The following is a 15,323-nucleotide window of genomic DNA, read 5'->3' on the forward strand; positions in this document are numbered from 1 at the left end:
CTCTGCACCCTGGTTCTCTTTCGTGTGGTAACCTATTTTATTTTCAAATGTTCTCATTGGAAAAGGGTTGGGGTTGCTGAAAATCTGTAATATGGTGCTGTCATGTTGATGTCTCCATGGACACGGGGAGGCGGGTGGTTGGGAGGAGGGAAGTGACGCGGTAGAAGAGGAAGGGACGGGTTGGGGGCAGGGGAAAGGGCAGAGTTTGTTGAAGGTTAATAAAGACGGATGTTGTTTGCAGCCTTCCGTGTCCGTGTGTATTTGGAAGTGCGTCACTCCACATTACCAGGCTTACCCACTGCCTCTACACTGGCGATGAGGCGGGCAGCCTGGTGGGTGATAGAGCGGATTGAAGTCCGTGCGCGGCGGTCACCTGAAGGCAACATGCACCGGCAGCATGCCTACAGCAGCGGTGCAGGAGCACCGAAGGCTGCATCCTCAGCTGCGAGGGGGCGTGGCACCGACCCTGCCACTGCTGGCGGGCTGGATCTCCTTCCCGAGTCGCTCATCAGCGGGAAAAAGGGCAGTTCTGCAGACCGTGCCACACATGCAGCGGGCAGCTGCTCCTGCATCACCGGGCCGCGACGGTGAGTGGAACCATCCTCACGAGGCAGATTGGGAAGGCAAGAGGCCCCAACCACGCCTGGGCCGCAGCAGTGAAAGTGGAAGGCCACGCACAGTAACCCACGGATGCGGAGGGCCTCAAAAACATGCGGTAAGCCACTGGCCGGGCCCCGCCCACACGTACAGGAAGACACACGGCAGATGGTGCTCGTGCCTGCAAAAGGCGGCCATCGTGTCTGTGGGGGTGTCCACAAGACATTTGTGCGTTAATCTAAAGCCCTACAAGAGGGGGGGGCACACAGGGGCAAAGGGCTCCCACTCAAGTCCACTTCCACATCAGATGGTGTTCGTGCCTAGGGAAGGCGACCATCTGGGCAGGGTGTGAACTTGCAATGGATGCAATCCCCAGGGACAGTCAATCACTTCCACGGCAAGAAGTGAGGAAGGCACCAGTGAAGTGGTCAAGAGGACAACCAAGGGACACAACCTCAGGACAATGGACCACCGGCACCAGGTCCACAAGTGCCAGACCAAGTGCCATTTCGACTGCCGGACACATTAGCAGCCCAAATGCCAGGCGCATTCGACGTCACTGACACCAGCACATGGGTCACAGGTGGACCAAATGGATAAGAGACTTCGACTTGTAAATGGGGTCTACCGAACCCATTGCAGATGCGAGACAAATATGCCGATTGAAGCTCGCAGTGGACTCCGCCGCCTGGGATATCATCGATGAGATGCCCCCCGACTCTATTGACTCCATTCAGGACCTGAAAGACGCGTTGGCAGCATACTTCACCCCGCACACCAATGTGGATTACGAGAGGCATCTCTTCCATAGCACCAAGCAAATTAAGGGCGAAATGGATGCCTATGTGATGTGTCTACGCACAAAATTGAAACATTGTGACTTTGCCAACTACTCCAACACCAAGGCCCTACAATATCAGATCATAGCAGGGTGTGAGTCGCAGACATTCAGGAGACATTCAGGAGGAAGCTTCTGCAAAAGGCCAGCACACTGGAAGAGATACTAGCACTAGCTCGGGTTGAAAGAGCAATAGACTCACAGGTGGAGAGCATTCACAGACTATAGCTGGAGAGGAAGTCTGTTAGGTAGAATTCTCCGGAATGGCTAATTTCCCTTACCTACGGAGTCCCTCAGCAGCTTTGCTGGATTTCTGGGATACATTTTTTCACCTGGTAAGAGTGTGAGCCTTTTTTCCCACTCTCACATGTGTTTTGCTGTGTGTATTTAACATTTTCTTGTGTTCATAGACTGTGGAGCCTCACCTATTCCATTGGCATCATTTTGTTACTGTGTGTTACACAGCACCTGCAGTGACACAGGGTAGTCTATTTGACTTCCCAACTCCGACTCCATTTTCTGGGACTGACTACTGTCTCCCAGAACATGTAAATTTGCAATTGACTTTATTAGTCTCTTTTAAAACTCACAGACCCAGTACAAACTATCTTAAATAGAGCTCTGGAAAGGGTTAATACTTATCCCTTTTGTCTGTTTCTCTTGGAGCATTGTTTTGCTCCCTTTTCATCAAGACTTGGCTGGTGGTAGTGGTAACTACCCTATTTTTCCTAACGCGGTTATCTTAAATAACCTTGGTATTGTGTTAGGCTATTTTGGTAGCCTCGAACGTAAACCCACTAGACCATATAGGTTTTTATACGGATCCGGATGGGTTTATTCGCCATTTCTTTTTGAAAATGTCTTTCTCGTGTTTTTCTCTGCGCGCCAAACCAGGTTTGGTTCCTTTGTTCACCGTCTCTTTGCAGGCTTCTACACAGAAGCCCTCCTTAGGCGCCTGAAAGTCTGGGTAGGCAGGATGTGAGGGAGGGTTTTTAGGACCCCTGCCATGGGTTCCCTTGGTAACCCAAGTCGCACTCCTATTTGATTGGCTAGGTGACTGTCCAGCCAGGACAGCCACCCTGCTGTGTGATTGACAGCCAGGCTGTGTGAATGGGGGAAAACTGCATAAAAAGCAGGTCTCTGGGATTGGAAAGGCAGAGTCGCCACTGGAACGAAAGAACCGATGAGGAGCTGACAGAAGAGGACCCCTACAATGACTGAACCGCCCGGTGAAGCCCTGCTGCAGGTCCGAATCTTCAGACTCCAACAACAGAGAGGATCCTCCAGGAATCTTCTTCCCCTGAGCTGGGCGACCAACCAGTTCGCCCAAACTGCAAGCCAGGACTCCCTCCTCTGGTCGAATTTGCTGTACAGAGCTACAGTAGGCCGGATAGCCAGGAAGGTCGGACCCTGCTTGGGTTTTAAGGAGCGCACATTTTATTTGTTGCTTTGCTCTGCTGCTGGTTTCTTCCCTGGGTAGTGCAGGACCCTCCAGTCTTCCTACTTCGTGGCAGTCCGACAGTCGCTTCAGGAACCATGAGCCTGCAGGAACTACCAGGAACGTCCGCCTCAGCTACAGCTTCTTCTCCATTTAAAGGTAACTGTGCAAATCCGTTTGTGCGTTTCGTTCAGCCACGGTGAAGGTGTGTGAAACCTTTTGCCAATTCGAGGGCTTGTCCTTCTCTTCTCTTTAAACTAACTTTTCTGCCGATCAACTTCGTCCGGAACTCTTGGCAAAGACTTAACCGCAAACTACCCTGGACTGTGTGATCTTGAGCAAAAGACTTTTGTCCTATTGACTTTGGCTCTAAGCCTATTTCATCTGATTCCATCACTGTAGTTCCTCTTTCTAGACTGCCCTGCTTACCTACCTGTTGGTGCTGCTCAATTTTAGCCTAACTTTGTTTTTCCCTCCCTTTTTAAATTGCTGGGGTGCCATTTTGCTCACACTTCGTTTTGAGTTTAAACTTGTCCAGAATCTATTGGGGGTGGTGTGGTGTATTGGTAACGTGATTTTTCAACTGCTTTACTTTAGTGAAATGTTATACAACTTATGTGTAAATAAATGTATTTTCTTTTACTCAGAAACCTTGAGTCAGTGTTTGTTTGAATCATAGTAATTGCTGTCCTTTGTGTAACTATTTGATACTGCTCACTTGCTCTTGAGATAAGAGGAGCTCTTCTGCTACAAATGTGGATTGAATAACCCCACGACGGCACCTGCCCAGCAATTGGGCAACGCTGCGCTTCATGTGGCGAGGAGGGTCACTTCAAATCGGTCTGAAGGCTCTTCCGCGACAAAGGGAGAGAGCGAACCAGAGACTCGACACTCAAGTCCAAAGTTAAAAACAGTGCACCATCAGGAGCACACTCCAGCACAAACCCTCAAGGGCCGTCAAGACAGACACATCCAGAACAAACGGAAAGAGACTCAGGGGAGGACCGACAACGGAGAGAGAGAAGGTACGTCATGCGTGCGAGGCCAGAACGCAGGTCAAGGCGCCATGTACGTTACCTGGTGGAACAATCTCCAACAGACTCTGATCCCAGCTCATCAGGGAGTGACCAGAAAAAGAAGGCCTACGTGTATGCACTAGGAAACCCCACCGCCACGGCACACAGCCCCACCTTGATAATCAAACTGAATGAGCAACCAACCGAGTTTCTCATTGATAGAGGAGCTATGGTGAATGTGGTTAGCGAAAACATTTTCAAATACCTGCCCAGAAACCAAAACTGCTCCCTGCAACAGTGGACAGATATGCCTATGATGCCAAGTCACCCCTCAAATGCCTGGGACAATTTGACGGTCTATGCCGGTACAAGGGCCATTTGAAGAAAATACCCATTCACGTCCTGGCAACAGAAACAATCAGTGGCTGTGTTCTAAGCTTCAAGGCAGCCGCAGACATGGGGCTTATCCACATCTTGTACAGTATTATGGTCCACAAATATATCGACCCCCTTGAAATGTTAAACAACTTGTATCCTCGCATATTCCGAGGCATTGGCAAGCTAAAAAACAGGCAAATCAAGCTTCACATAGACAAGTCTGTGTGCCCTGTAGCGCAACACTACAGGGGAATCCCCGTCAATATCCAGAAGAAGGTAGAAGACGAGTTACACAGACTACTCGAACAGGACATTATTGAACCGGCCACGGGCCCCAGTACCTGGGTGTCCCCTATATTGCCCGTTCCCAAGAAAGGATCGGACGCAACCCGACTGTGTGTGGACATGAGGTGCCCCAATCAAGCCATACGGCGAGAGAGTCACCTAGCTCCTCGCGTCACAGACATGATCCACCTGTTAAACTGAGCCAAGGTGTTCTCCAAGCTGGACCTGCAAAAGGGATACCATCAACTTGTACTGAGCCCCAAGAGCATGAATATTGCCACGTTCGTCACACATCTGGGCCTGTTCCGGTACAAAAGGTTAAGTTTCGATGTGTCCTCGGCCACAGAAATATTTCAGGCCGAGGTGCACAATGTTATCAAGCACATACCGAACTGCCTCAACTACAGTGAAGATATTCTGATCTTCGGCACGGACGTCAACAAGCATGGTGAGGCATTGATATAGGTATGCAAAGCTCTGGAAGCCGCAAACCTCACGCTAAATCGCAACAAGTGCGAATCCCGGAGGAGTACATTGAGATTTTTCGGACACATTTTCTCAGAGACAGGCATGACACCCGATCCCGAAAAAGTGGCTGCAGTGAATGAGACCGCACCCCCAGCGAACGTGTCAGAGTTGCGCTCTTTCCTAGGATTACCCAGCTACTGCGCGCACTACATCAAGGACTTTGCCTCCATAAGTTAACCTTTGAGACTCCTAACGTGCCAGGGTGCCACATTTCACTGGTCGTAGGACTGCTAAAAGGCCTTTGAAGTCATATGGGAGAGAGTCGCCAAGGCAGAAAATGTTATATTACGACCCCGGCCGCCAGACTGAACTGACAGTGGACGCAAGTCCAGTGGGACTGGGGGCCATACTGGCTCATGTGGATCCGAGAGAACCCTCCCAAAAGTATATTGTCGCATATGCCAGCCGGATTCTCTATGCCACTGAACAGGCATACTCGCAAGCAGAGTAGAAGGGTCTCGCTGTGGTATGGGCATGCAAGCACTTCCATCTCTTCTTATATGGAAAACCTTTTAGTCATCACGGATCACCAAGCCCTTCTATTCCTGTATGGTAATCCACATGCAAAAATGCCACCTTGAATCGCCAGGTGGGGCTACGTCTACAGGACTACGCCTTCAAGATTGTTCATCAGCCTGGCAGAGGGGAAAACCCTACAGACTTCCTGTCCAGAATGCCCCGGGAGGGGTGTGCACCAGAACCCTCAGTAACGGACAGGTATCTCCAATGCCTCACCAATCAAACCACCCCGAAAGGACTTGCCCCCGAAGTAATAGCGCAGGAGACAGAAAATGACCCTGCCTGTCGGCTCATCTGCGAGGGACTCGTCTCTGGCATGTGGAGGAGGGCCAAGGAGAGAGGGAGAGAGGCAGGTGACCCCATGCACCACGAGGTAGAGCGTCTCATACAAGTGAAAGAGGAGCTGGCACTGTACGAAGATCATCTTCTCCTGAAGGACTGCAAGTTGGTGATACCCCAGTCATTGAGGGCGAAGATTATTGAACTAGCCCACAAAAATCACCAGGGAATGCTATCAAAAAAGCACATACTCCACCAGAAAACCTGGTTCCCGAACATGGACTCCATGGTGGAGGAAGCTCTGATGGCCTGTCCCATGTGCAGCCTCATCACTCCCAACCGGCAGCCGGAGCCACTAAACATGTCTGACCTCCCAAAGGGGATATGGGAAGCTGCGGCCGCCGCCTTCTTTGGGCCCATTGAAGGGGGGAGGTATGTACTAGTGGTGATGGACAAATACTCTCGATATCCTGAAGCACAACTGATATCGTCGACAGCCACTCATCATGTCATACCTGCCCTGGATCGCATCTTCTCTGCGTATGGGATTCCCAAGGTGCTCAAGACAGATAATGGACCTCCCTTTAGTGGGCATCAGTTTACCCAATTCGCAAAGTACATGGGATTTCATCATCGGAAGATAACACCGCTTTGGCCACAAGCAAACAGCATGATAGAGCGCTTCATGGCCAGGCTAAAGAGAGCACTACAAATAGCCAAGCTCACCGGGCAGCCATACAAGCAGGTACTGAATCAGCTGATGAGAGACTACCGGGGAACCCCTCATAGCACCACTGGGAAGACCCCTGCGGAAGGGATGTTTGGGAGAAATGTCCAAACACGCCTCCCACAATCCAAAGAGAACAACCCTCCTGAAGTGGACAAGGAAATGAGAGAGCGAGAGAGAGAGAGAGAGGATGATGCAAAGGCATGCATAAAAGCATACAGGGACACTCGCCGAGGAGCGAGACTACCCTCGATCAAGGTGGGCGATGTCGTAGCCGTAAAGCAACCACAAACTCGCAAGCACATGGCCGTCTTCCAGGAAGAACCCTGGCTGGTCACTCAGAAGAAGGGCTCTATGGTCACCGCGCAGGGCCAGGAAGGGTCTGTCACTCGCAATTCATCCCAATTCAAGGGAATTCCGTCGTTGGGGTCGAGGCGACTAAGTGGGCGCGTGATTTCCCCCATTGACTATGCGTCGGATGATTCATACCAGGGAGACCATGGAGAAACAGAGGACTCAGACCTCGAAGATCACGTGGAGGGCGAGAGCGGCGGCAGTCCTCCAGCGCCCATCAGTTCACGTCCTCAGAGGGCTCGGAATAAGCCTTGCCGTTGGATCGAGGAAATGGGTTAACATAACCCACCGGACAACCACCTGTTGTGCAAGTCTGGTACCTGTTTAAAACTGGGGGAGGTGTCATGTTAACGTCTCCATGGACACGGGGAGGCGGGTGGTTGGGAGGAAGGAAGTGACGGGGTAGAAGGGGAAGTGACGGGTTGGGGCGGGGGAAAGGACAGAGTTTGTTGAAGGTTAATAAAGACAGACGTTGTTTGCAGCCTCCCATGTCCGTGTGTATTTGGAAGTGCGTCACTCTACATTACCAGGCTTACCCACTGCCTCTACAGGTGCCACTTGGAAAATTATTTCCAGGGCCTCTTTTAGCTGCCAGTCCACCCCTGAAATGAATGGCACCGAATTGGCTTTCGTGCCACTGTGGCTGTGCCAAAAAGGGCTCTGCGGCCACAGTGGTGCACCAAAACAGCCTGCGCCAAAACATGTGATGCACCGACCCTCCACAGCAGCAGGAATTTTAGGCGTGACCGTTTGGCCACCTGACGTTCTGGCACGACTGTTTTACCCCAGGTCCTGTTTCGGCACGCCCTGTCGGCCACGGCCAACAGGGCGCAGGGACCTTTAGGCGCCAAAATGATTTGCTGCAGAACACTGCATTAAAGAATACGTGAGTGGAAAAACCTAGTTTACGGTTACGTAATGTTTTTATTTTGTTTCTGTGAATGTCTGTCAATAACCAAAACATTTCCTACAAGAAGAGCTGCATAACGTGCTGTTTTTCTACCGCTTCTAAGCGCTGCAAGAAGCAATGCTATAATGCAGTGGTATTCAAAGGGCAAAATATGTATACCAGTGCCATCTTTCTGAACCAGGTGCAAGGAAAGCGTTGTCCACACAATCCTGCAGCCAATAAGCTATCGGCAGCATAGCTCAGCTGGCTAATGCACAGATAGCTTTGTAAGACTTCCTTGAATTGATTTGCAGGAGTTCCTCTAAGTGGCTTTGAATGAAATCGTGGGCTGACGGGGACTGAGGATGAGTGCTATTATTATCCACATGTTCTCATTGGAAAAGGGCTGGGCTTCCTGAAAATATGTAATATGGGGCCACTGTGAAAGTTATTTCCAGGGCCTCTCCCAGTCCACCCCTGCTTCCCACAACAAACCCATCCTGCTGCTTCTGGGCAATTCTGCCGGGCAGCCCCAAGCGAGGCCGGGTAACTGCTGCCCCATGGCAGCAGGCCCTGGATAGGAGCAGCAGCCCTCCCCCAAGGCCCAGCTCCCCTCTCTCCCCCAACCGCAAGGAGACACGCAGTCTCCGCACTACAAAAGTGCAGGAAGGGTGAGGTGTGAAAGAACACCTCACCCTTCCACAATAACACATGGGTGCTAAGCACCCAGGGGAAGCAAGGTCAGCCAGGCAGGGCAACAACAAAGATTAGCCCCCCCTGGGGCTCAGACTGTCAGCTGCATGCCGGCCTGGGGGCTGGATTCACAGCCCCCACATATACACTACAAAGGCCCAGGGGCTATCCCTGGGTCCTATATAATGAGCTGCTTTCAGCTCAGAGAAACACAAGCTGTTTGTGGACCCTGCACGGGGACCCAAACATACAGAGTTCGCTGTGTACTCAGCGTCTCTCTCTCTTTTTCTTTTCCGCAATCCCTCCCACCCTAGAAAAAGGGAGAAGAACAACGGAAGGGAAACCAGGACACTGTACGGTGATCACAACAAGTCGTGGGACAAAGAATGCGGCATGGGCCTGAGGGGGTAACCTCAGGACCCAGTGCCCAAAAGTACTATATGATTACGATATGATAAAAACCTACTGCCTTTTATTGGCAACACTTGACCAAATGTTGTGTTGTAGTAATTTACGGGGAGGGCAGGGGTCACCGAGACATGACATCCACATCCCAACACAAAAAATTTAAGTTTGCCTGCATATGGGGTCCAGCAGTTATGGAAATAAACCGTAATAGGGGGGCCTGGTTACTACCCGTTCTAAATGTATTCTGACACCCGCAATCATGCATTTCTGAGCCAGTGCCTTTGGCCCCATTGGCGTTACCTTTTGAACTTGCGGTGTCCAGTCTTTTCACCGACCTTTTTTTTAAGCGCTGCATTTTTTTACTGCATTCTTTTTAAACTGAATTTCTGCCGTGAAAATGTGCAGGGGTGGGGGGTAGACAATAAGGTATGGGTACATATTGGGAATGAGGGCAAGGGGCAGGGGCGTCATTTGGGGGTCACCAGGGGTAGCAGCTGCTACCCCTGGCTCCCCCTCTGTTACCCCTAGACTTGTCATTTCTACCCTCTGGACAAAGAGGCAGTGCCAAGAGCAGATGTCTGTGTTGCACATGAAAAGGGCAGTTATAAATGCAGTTACACGTACAGCTTTTTTCTCCTGGAATCTAGATGTTAGCTGAAGAAATAACAAGGATGCAGGAAAATCCATGACGCCGCCATCACTAACAGGGTTGCAGTGCATTAGTGAAGAATGCCTGAACGTTTGGGTTCAGAGGTGGGGCTGTCTGTGCAGCTCTTGCCCAGTAAAGGAAGGTTATGGGGGCTAGGTTTATGCAGTATTAGGTGACAGCACAGCATGAATGCAGTGTTGCTCGTGTCTGATTTGCACATCCAGTGAGCCACTGGGCATGTGGTGGGAGGGTTGTGCCCCAGGGCCTTCTGCTGCGAATCCTGCCTGGGCACTGTGTGACTTCACCCAGATCTGCCAGACCTGCATCACAGACGCACTGCAGATAGACGCAGGGTGAGATAATTAATTTACATGAAGTTGCCCTCCGCCTTTGACGGTAAACCATCTGTTGCTTCCTCAAGCAAACAAAATATATATTTGTAAAGATACCTCAGGGGTAACACACTTGCTTTGGGAACAAGAGGATGCACTGCAACGTGGATTCCGTTCCTGTTCCAGTGCTTAGAAGCTGGAGGAGTCTGGCATTTAGCAAGATATAAACAACCAAAGAAAATAATATTGGCCTTTTCTAGGGGTGATGTCATGGTCATGCTGCTGCTGTTTACATTTTAAAATAAAAAAACCTGCAATTACTGTGACCTGCAAAACATCATTCCCCTCTCTATCTCCCATCTAACAAAAAAATTGTGTATTACTTACCAGATAAGCAAAACAGAAAGGTGATGGCTGGAAGGTTTCAAATCATTCCCAACCACTGGCACAGCTCTCGGGAACCCTTCAGACCATTGTTTTTCTGGTTGGACTTGTGTTGGTCAGTTGCTGTTTCCAGTCTGTGGCCAGACACTTGGCAAGCACTGGATGTCTGTGCTTTGGGGTTTAGGCCTATCAGAGATTCTGTCTGTTTACAGTTTACCCCGAGTGATGTACAATAGTCGAAGTTATTGTGTTGGACGTCTGCTTACATTCACATTAATTTGGTAATATGGGCCTATACACACTGATATTAACGCTCCATATGGTGAGCCATTATTTTATTAAATGTATATCATATTACAGTGATATCGTAACCATATTTTCTTAGTGTATTGAGGAACAATGCTATTTGATTCCACTTCCTGTTTTGTCAAGGGGTCAAAGGTTGGGTGCCATCACTTCCTGTGATGGCACTTGGGGGTGGGGTCACATTACATCTCTTCCTGTGATGTCATCAGAGGTCAAGGGTCATGTGATGTCACTTCCGCTACCCCAGGCATTTTGGTGAAATGGTGTCCCTGACAAGGGGGTGCAGTGGGGTTCACCCCCAAATTCCATCCAACATTTTCAAGGCAAAAGAAATCCATAAAAAAGTGGGGAAAAATACTGCAGTAATAATTGTCGGTAGAAAATGATATAACGCTTGCGCTTTTACGCCCATTGAAACCAGCCTGTAGCTTGTAGGGCGCTGCTGGACTAAATCTAAAGATTTAGCTTTTCATGAAGTTTTAAAAAGCACATGCTAGGCTCCAGGGAGAGCCAGAGCTTTGCACAAATAGCAACATGACAAGTTGCAGAAGAGAAGCAATAAATTAGGGAGATAAGAGAATTGGCATAGTTTTGAATTCCGCTTTAAGTACATTCACGTCGCATCAGAACGCTAGGAAACAAGCAGAGGGTGGAGAGCCGGGTGCTGCCCTTGAACACACACGGAACAATGTGTGAAACACAAACTACCCCTGCCTCATGTTTCAAAGCATGAACAATTATTCAGATCATCATGACATCTAATGATGGTGATCTAAACCATCATATTCAAGAAATCAATAAAAAACACACTGACCCAGATACAATGGGCCTCATTATGACCCTGCCGGTCCGGAAAGAATGGTGGTGGTAAAACCGCCACCACCGTTCTTTCCGGACCAGCTAATTAAGGGTCCTGCAGGCGGGAGGTGTCACTCCCGCCAGGTCTGACCTGGCGGGTTTAACACCACCCGCCTGCAGGCGGAAATGGAAACACAGGCTCCGTCATAGACGAAACCAGTGTTTCCATTGTCCCCATCCCCGACTCCATGGGAATGGGGACATATACAATTCCTTCTCCGGAATTCCCAGGTCACCGGGGTCGTAATGCCCCGGTCATTCCGGGAATCACGGAGGCGTAATGGTAATACGAGTCCGGCGGTAACCTGCCGGTTTTTCCGGCTCGGTTACAGCCGGACTCATAATGAGGCCCAATGTTTTTTGCTTCTTGCAGATATTCTTGTTGATTATTTGATTTTATTTTCAACAATGCTATATTTGTTTTAGCTTTTATTATATGTACAAACACAAAACATTATACATTCACAATACATTTTTCTTAAAAGATTTAACATGAGATGATTCACCTATGGCGGGCTGATCCCACGTCGGGTTGAAGCCTGCGGATTAAGCAGCATTGCACCTGGAGCCAGTGCAATGGAAGAAATAAGTTGACAGTGTTCGGTTTGGGAAAGGAAGAACAATAGGCATTTGCATATCCGTCTGGTCCCACCCCAAAGACACTCCTGTCTCTCTCTCAGCTACCTGCATACATGATTCTGCATTCTTGGTAGTCCTCAATAAGGGTGGCGCAGACAGCAAGGGGTGCACATTTTGATAATCCTTAATGACTTAGGGTGAAACCCCAAGTGTTACACATTTTTTGCAATTGTGAGAGCCTCGCTATTGAGAGTAAAGATGGTCAAATAGCCTATTCTTTTGGATGGTGGCGCCCACCCAGGAGAGTCTGCGATCACGTTTTTAGCTCATTGTGCTATCACGGAAGGGAACTACCCATGTGCATATCTGTCTGACCCCCCTCACTAGGACAGTCAAGCCCTGAAACGCTGGGGAATGCTTCTCTGAGAAGAGTGCCCGCATTAAACCCAGACCCTGGTTTCTGCCTTCTTGGGTGTCTGCAGTGAGTTTTTGCTGCATTGTGGGGGTCGCGCCTACATGGGCAGGCCTGCCCCAAAATGCCCCCTTTGGGGTGGTATCACGCCTGATGTGCATATGATCTTCCACCTTCTGGCATGGCATGGCATGGCATGCTGAAAAGCGATGGTCTGGAGATGTGCCCAGAGCTTTGACATGGGTTCTTGTTTCATTCAAACCTTTCCAGCCACCACACCAGTGGCGTGCAAGCATTCAACAGAGCCTTTTACCAGCCTCTTTGCTTTGCCAGGCAAGCATTCTTCAGAGACTTTGCCCAAACGTTCGGCTTTACCAAACCAGCATTCTTTTAAAAAGCATGTTTTACCATTATCGTTATTGGAATCGGGCAAGCATTCTTTAGAGAGCTTCCTCTTGGCTTTGTCAGGTACCAACTACTTCATGCAAGAATTTCTACCAGAGGAAGCCATATTGCATCCTCTTGCATGGTCTAGATGAAGCCCTGGCCCAATTGGAGCCAGCTAGACAGGGCTACATTCTAGTCCGCTGAGGGAAATAGCGAGGCAGAAACCATGTTGGAGAGCAAAAACATTTAATCATTTTGTTTAATGTTTGTGCATGTTACAAGAACTTACCTGTTTGATACCTGGACTTTACCATCCAGCTCACCATGATGCTGAAATAAATGAAGAAAAAAAGAAAAAGAACAATGGGCAAAACCTCCCAAGGGGTTGGACAGGGGTGAAAATGTTGGCCAAGTTCTAAAGAAACGGTTGGAGGAAGGGAGAATGAAGATGGCACAGCATAAATGCTACCTAGGGGAACATGGCCTTGAGCGGTACCCTGGGCATAAAAACCTTTTATAAACCAGACCATGTATGCCAGGTGTGGCTGGGTACCGGCCTGGCCGCGGGCACAGTCTATGATGCAGCTGTGGCACCCAGGGGGCCTTGTGAGGTGACCGCCACACTCCTGGGGCCATGCAGGGCAGGACCAACATAAACAACCCTGGCCCTTGTGTGAAGAGGCCCTAGGTGAAGGGCAAACCCCCGTGCCCTGTGACGGCTGTGGTCTAGCCGAGTAGGACCCGATCACGTGGGCGAGGGGCAACCCGAGTCACGTGATGTGGGCGTAATAAAGATTGGTGCAGAAGAAGTCATTCCGGCGTGAGACACGAACGTATCGAATCAAGTGTGTTCTTTGCTCCGTGTGAGTGTGGGCCTGAGCGTGACGTATGAATGATACCCGAACTCCTCGAATGCACTGGAGGTCGAGAAGACTAGCATCACACTGGCAACGAGGAATCCAACACTGCACACATGTCAAAAGTAAAAAACGCAACCAACGACGACTAAGTGCCGCTCTGCTGCCTGCCCAACATTCCACATCAGGCATACCAGAGTGGACCCAGTGAGGCTCAAAGACTGCCCATACCACTGCTCCCCAGCAACCTCGAGGGAGACACAGTGGTACGCCAAGGCATCAGAGGACATACTCTGCCCCAATCACAGCGACCACGTGGGAACACGTGCTGCCACTGACACAGCAGAAGGGGAAGGAAGCGCGCATCAAAAAGGCATGCAACAGGCAATCAGCAGGCCCTCGCCAACACAGCGAGGTGAGCCAACATGACCAGCCCCTGCAACAGCCCATCCAGAGCAAGCAGCGGCAGCGCTGTGATAAAAAACAGCATTTTTCGACCAGAGAGCCAAGAAACCACTCAAACATCTTTCATGAAGCCATTTGATCCCTACACCAGGGGAGAAGCCCTCAGGTGGGGGATATGGCTCCAACAATTTGAGCTCCACTTACAAGCCAGAGACATCAACGAAGGGAGGAGAAAACGCACGCTCCTTCTACTGAAAATCGGTGCTACGTCTGTTCAACACACTTCCTAACAGAGGGACAGCAGATGACTATAACTCAGCAAAAGCAGCGCTGACTAACAAGTTCAAGCCTGACCTGAATCCAGACTATGAAAGATTCAATTTTTGCATGACCCGCCAGAGACAGAAGGAAACTATGGACGACTTCCACGCCCAGCTAAGAGAACTAGTGATTTGTTGTGAGTTCCAAGACGAGGACTAGACAGTCCGTCTGCAGATCATCAATGGGCTATTGTCCTGGAAACTATGACGGGCAGTACTGTCGGAGAAAAACATCCCGTTGGACCGCATACTGGCGATGGGGAGAATCCCAGATCGCACAGATGACAAGATAGCAGTCAAGGAGGCAGCAATGCAGCGCCTGCCCCTGGACAACACACAAAAAGAGGAAGAGGTAGCAGCAGTCTGTGGTCAACCAGAGGAAAGGTGCCCCAACAGCACAAGGCCAGGACGCCCGCCAGGACGAAACTACACCTGCAAGTGGTTTGATGGCCCCTAGCACAGAGGCGAACCATGCCCGGCGTTAGGAGTAACATGTCGGAAGTGCAAACGGCTGAATCACTTTTCTGCCGTATGCCTGAACCCCAATACCCCGAAAGACAAAGGCCGACAACACACCTCCAACCGGCAACAAAAGAGGAGAAGTAAGGCCAGAGCAGTCGATACTGCCCAGAGATCGCCCAGCAGCAGCGGAACGGAAGAGTCCTTGGACGAAAGTGCACCCCCTGAGAGACACAGGAAGGAAAGACAGAAGAAGACAAGAGGAAAGGAACATCGAGTACACATGATCTCTGCCATAATGCCAAACCGAACGAAACCCAGTCGGAAAAGGAAGCAACACAAACGGCCATCGTGCACCATCCTGTCACGACACATGGGCGGCGGTGAACATCGTACCCATCCACACCTACAACAACATAGACCCAA

General features: G+C 50.1%; 1 protein-coding gene and 1 long non-coding RNA gene across 2 annotated transcripts in view; one reads left to right on the forward strand and one right to left on the reverse strand.

The window, feature by feature from the left end:
- PLBD1 (phospholipase B domain containing 1) overlaps positions 1-15,323 on the forward strand; it is a 424,699-nt gene that overhangs the window by 176,463 nt on the left and 232,913 nt on the right. The gene's annotated exons all lie outside the window — the stretch shown is intronic.
- The window catches only part of LOC138581412 (uncharacterized), a 578,201-nt gene that overhangs the window by 148,403 nt on the left and 414,475 nt on the right, over positions 1-15,323 (reverse strand). The gene's annotated exons all lie outside the window — the stretch shown is intronic.

This window comes from Ambystoma mexicanum, chromosome 3p (assembly GCF_040938575.1).
Source record: "Ambystoma mexicanum isolate Mex_15411 chromosome 3p, UKY_AmexF1_1, whole genome shotgun sequence".
Classification (NCBI taxonomy): Eukaryota; Metazoa; Chordata; class Amphibia; order Caudata; family Ambystomatidae; genus Ambystoma; species Ambystoma mexicanum.